Genomic DNA, 6,000 nt, shown 5'->3' with positions numbered 1-6,000 from the left:
AATTTCTTCTCATATGCTCATATGTAAGTGTCTCTCTCTATTTTCACTTATAACAAATCACAGTTGCTTTTTCATTTCATCTTCCTATCACAAACATTTTAGAAACCTGAATCTTGAGGTCTTTTCTAGGATTGTAATGAGGCTGAGCTTCCAAAAAGTATTGGTTTTTTAGATAACAAAATGCACATCTTAAAGAAGAAGAACATACCTACAATCCAAATATAATACATATGTGTTATCTAATTACCATTTTCTTTTGAGGTCACACTTTTCCTCATTTTCTTTCTATCTTTTCATGATTTTCAACATGATTTTTTTTTTTCTTTTTTCTCATCAATAGGAATAGATTCTTCCTGTTTTCAACTTTTTGAGCTTTCACAATTAGAACCAACCATTCCATTTTCAATACTTATTGCATCTATGTTCTCCTTCCTTAAACATGTCAAAGGGTAGGAAAACATATCATTAAAAGTTTATGGTGCAATAATAACAAAAATTCTTGGCTCAAAGGGGATAAATACAATAAAATGAATTCTAATAAGATAAAGGTTAGCTATTAATTAACACAAATGTCTCAATCATCTTCATGCTCTTTTTATGATGTAACAAAAAATAAAAATTAAGCAACCACAACTGTCAATTCATTAGTAAAACTCTCAAAACTGTTTAAAGTTCATACACTCACTTGGTTTAATTGGTCTCATTACTTTTTGTTTTGTCATTCTCTATTCTAATCAATCATCCTGTTAAATTTTCATGTGTCACAATTTCAACTACATTTAAATAGGGATTCAATCATATTTCCTTTTCTAACCTATGTCTAATTCATCACGTTATTTAATATTTAAACACAATTTTTTTTTTCACAATTCAAAATTAATATTCTAGTTTTTTTTATTTGAGAAAAATAAAACTAGAAAAATACTTAACAATTAAATTGAAATTGAAATTTATTCAAGGAAAATAATTTAAGACATAAACCTACAAAATAGAAAAAACAGAAAATTGAAAATACAAAATAAGCAACTTAGACAAACTAAGAAAATAAACAGAAAAAAAATAATCGAAAAAATAAAATAAATAAAAAACCTAAACACAAAACTAAAACAAAATTCAAATAATTGAAAAAAAAAGAATTAGAAAGATAAAACCATATTTTTGCTCAATCTTCTCTTCCTAAGAAAGTCATCCAGCTCTTTGTTAAAATCTTCATCTATAGTCTTGCTTCATTTGGTGGATCTGCTCCCCCTGAATAATAGAGTCTATCCCCAGGCCAAAATACATAACCTGCAAATTGATCTTGAGGCATATAGGGAGGGGGTTACCTTTGAGAAAGAATTTTTTTTTTCTTTAATTTTTTGTTTTATAAAAATTGCTCACTTGAGGGAAAATTTACTCGCTTGAGCGAGATTTCCTATAAGAAATTCATTTCTTTCGTCGTAAAACTTGCTTGAGCGATAATTGTCTCGCTTGAGCGAGATTCCCTGCAAGAAAATCAAATGTTGCATCATCAAACTCACTTGAGCGAGATGACTCCAAAGAACACCATTTTTTCGTCATCCACCTTGCCTACGCGAGATTTGACTCGCCTGGGCGAGAATCCCTACAAGAAAACATGAATTTTGAAAGCTAAAATCAAAACAAAGATAACAAAACAACATAAAACTAAAATGTGGACTGGGTTGCCTCCCAGAAAGTGCTTGTTTAATGTCATCTAGCTTGACGCCTATTTATTTCAAGGTGGACAACTCCCTTTGTTACATCCTTTTGTACAAATTATTCCCCTGCATTAAAATTTTTTAGACCATAAAAAAGATTAAAAGTTACCTCCTCATCAAGAGCTCTAAGTTGAATTTCTCCTTTGTCAACATCAACTATGATTCTAGCAGTCTTCATAAAGGGTCTTCCAAGTATCAAGGGAACCTCCTCATCTTCTTTCATGTCCATTATAACAAATCCATAAGGAATATGAATTTTTCCACCTTCACAAGAACATCTTCAACCACATCATAAGATATTTGGTGGATATGTCTGTCAACCGTAGCTATATCTTGATGGGTTAAACCTCCAAATTTCCTATCTTCCTTAGCATTGTCAAAGGCATTAAATTGACGCTTGCCCCTAAATCCAGTAAGTCCTTGTCCATAGATAAAAAACTTATTCACGGGAAGATTAAAACTTCCTAGGTCCTTGGATTTTTTAGGCAAGCCCTTTTGAATAAGGGCATTGTATCTATCCTCCAACTCTATATTTCTCTCTTCAATATAGCTCCTCTTCTTTCAAAGTCTTGAATCTTGCTTCAGATTTCTTGCAAAATAATTTTTAGGGAGCAAATTGTCAAAAAAATTTCTTTCCTTCTTTTTTTTTGAAGGAGCATGAGGATGTGATAAATCTTTTTCAAGAACACCTTTCTCCTTATTTTTAATTTTTTCTTCCTCACTTCTCTTCTTTTTTTTATCTCTTTCTCATCTCTTTCCCTCTCAGTCTCATATTTTTCTTTCCCAGCCCCTACAATCTTACCATTCCTCTCTCCTATTATTTTACAACATTCAGCGACAATTTCATTGCAATGCTCTCTTGGGTTGGTTTGGGTGTCGGGGGAAAGCTGACCACTTTGTCTCTCTTCTAATTGTTTAGCAATCTGTCCTGTATGAATTTATTTATTTTTTACAGTTGCCATATTATTCTTTTGACTAGCCATAGTGACTTTGATGAGTTTTTCCACGACATCTTCAAGTTTATTTAGTCTTTCAGTATCTGAAGGATATAGGAATTGTTGTTGTTAGAAAGGACCTTGATTATTGAAGAAACCACCTTGCCTTCCCTGATTACCCATGTAATTTACCCCAACTTTAGGTGAATTGTTATGATAAGAACAATGACCATTAGGATGATCACCTCCACAAAAAGAACACCTAATTGGATGACTCTGGCTTTGAGATTAATGAACAAGATGTAATTTTTGGGGCAATTTAGCCATTTGTGCAGTTAGTTGCTCAATTGCTATGTCAGAATTTTATTTTGAGCCACAAGTGCATCTTCTAACAACCATTTCTTCTGAATACCTTGTCTGTAATTTTGGGCTTGATAATCATTTGATGCCAATGCATCAATAGTCCTTGTCGCTTGTTCTACATCAAGAGCCATCATTGGCCGCCAGCTGCAACATCTAGGAGCATCTTTATGTCATATCTGAGACCATTCAGGAATATGCTCAGTTGAGCAATAACTTGAAACCCATGATTTGGGCATTTTCTAAGCATCATTTTAAATCTCTCCCATGTCTAAAAACTTCATATGCTCCTTGTCTGAATATAGAGATTTCAGACTTTGCTTTGATGTAGTGAAAGATTGGGAAAAAAATCAAATTTTTGTCCTCTACATCATTCCAGCTAGTGAGGCTCTGATTTGGATATGATTTGAGTCATTCCTTAGCCTTTCCTGCCAATGAAAAAGGAAACAAACACATATAAACATTTCCAGTATCACCTGAATGAAAGCCCATTATTCCCACCAATTCATAAAATATAGACAAATGTGAATATGGATCCTCATGATCCATTATTGTAAATTGATGGGTACAGATGAGAGTGAGAAAAGAGGGTTTTATTTCCAAGGCCTTAGCAGTAGCAGGTATTGCAATATTAGAAAAATGCCTTGGCCCTTGATACATGACATAATCTCCTAGTGTCCTCCTAGAAGGTGGTGCTTGCTCTTCTACCATGTTGCTTTCCTCCTGAAAAATATTAGTGGGAAAAGAAAAGTGATTGAGGATTTCTCCCTAGTGTCTCCTTGCCTCTCTTTTGTCTTTGTCTTTCTGTTTCTTTTAGCTGCCATTTCAATCTCTACTTCAAATAATAATTGGTCTTTGGGACAAGGATTCACTAGAGTAACAAAGTATTTTTTTTCTTTAAGAAATTAAAACAAATAAAATAAAATAAATTTGAAGATAAAATAAAAACAAATTTGCAATTAAAATAAAACAATAAACAAAATAAAATAAAAAGGTAAACAAATATAAAAAAAATAAAGAGATATATACAAGAATTAAGAACTATTAACAAAAAATAAAAATAGTTAGAATATTCAAAATATTTAGGAATTCATACTCAACAATCAAATTGTTCCCCGACAATGGCACAAAAAACTTGATGACTTTCTACGGCAAGTGCACCGCTTTGTCAGAAGTAATAATGTGTCCCTAAGGACGGATATCAAACCCACAAGGAATTGTTAAATATTCAAGTAAAAGATTTACTAAATATAAAATAAAATAATAAAAGTTTGTTGGGATTTGTTGGAATGATAATGATTAACTAGAAAACAAAGCAAAAAGTTGTTGTTTCAATTGGAAAAATAGGGATTGAGTTTCATCTTTCTCACTCTTTTGTATTTAGATTAGCCTGATAATGTTATGTCTTTTGATTGATATTGATTCCCGTATAAAAATCATTTATATTGATTCCTCGCATATAAAATTCTTAAGATGCCTACTATCGATTCCTCGCATATTTATAAAAACAACTCAGTATTAAGATCATACGTTGATAGCAATTAACATTTCATGTCTATTCCTAACACTCAAATATGTCAAGTATTATTGATTTGGTTAGAACCCTAAAAATACTTTCCATTCAGATTTAAGATTTTAGATCAAGAATTAGAAGCAAAACAACAATACCAAAAATCAATCAAGAATAGAATATTATATTCAGAGATCATCTCAATACATAAGAGTTTGAACAGATTACTCCCAATATGGTAGAATTAGCCATACATCTTCTAACACATTCTATTCTCCCAGTTGGATTACAATTCACTCAATGGTATTTTTCTCTCAATCGTGCACACTAGGGTCAAGCCTCAAGCCCTGTATTTGCTAGGCCTAGGTGACTTCTTGCGTCGCGCTGATGAGCTTGTTGGTTAAAACTTAAAATGACTCAGTGTTTCTGGCGCTTTCTCGCTTAAGCGAGAAAGGCGTGTTCTTTTTACACTGCAACTAGAGCATTCTCGCTCAAATGATTGTGGGCTCGGTAGAGCGAGTTGCTCTGCTGCTGAGTTGGATTTTTTTTGCGTTTTTTGTGCGTTCCGGACCTTCCAGCTTTTTCCTTTTAACTTACTTTATTCCTTTTTAGCCCAGTCATCTCTATTCTTCTCTGGAAACCTGAAATTAACACTAAATTTAAGAATAAAATGTTTTTATTCAAATAAAGATCATAAAATATGTAAAAAAATATAAATAAATAAATTAAAGATTATTTTATATGTAATTTAACAATTAATATTCCTAAGTCTCTATATTTTAATATGATATATTATTGAAATTAATCGCTTATCAATTTCCATAAAAGTAAAATTTTGAGATAATGACCTTGCAAAAGATGAAATAAGGAGGTTTTCATTTTTTTTGGATTGTGGCTTGATGCAAGTACCTTTTAAGTAGATAGATGGGAATGGATATAGGAGAGAAGCCCAAAAGGAAAGAATTTTGGAAGTCTACTGTCAGTAAAATCAAGAAAAGACTAACAATGTGGAAGAAGAGATTTTTATCCTTTCCGAGTCGCATATGTCTAATTAAATATGTCATAATAACTCTAACTTAATATTATATGTTCTTTAAAGCACCAAATTGTGTTTGTGAAGAGATTAGGACAATACAGAAGAAATTTGTATGGAATTAAGGAACTGGGGGTAGGAAAATATTCTTAATAGTATTATTACTAATAAAAATAATAATTGAATTTTTTTTGGCACCCTTAATTAATAGTAAAAAACAGTCATTTGACAATCCCTTATAATAATATAATAATATTTTAAATTAAACAATAAAATAAATATAATTAAAATATTACTTTATTGAATTGTTAAATGAGTGTATTTCTTATCTTTAGTGTCAAAGTATCAATACTGAATAATAATAATAATATTAAATAATAATAATATTAATAAATATAATAAAAAAAATTATAAAAAAATTAATCATAATAAAAATAATGGATC

The sequence above is a fragment of the Phaseolus vulgaris genome, chromosome 3 (assembly GCF_000499845.2).
Source record: "Phaseolus vulgaris cultivar G19833 chromosome 3, P. vulgaris v2.0, whole genome shotgun sequence".
NCBI lineage: Eukaryota > Viridiplantae > Streptophyta > Magnoliopsida > Fabales > Fabaceae > Phaseolus > Phaseolus vulgaris.
This window is presented reverse-complemented; position numbering follows the sequence as displayed.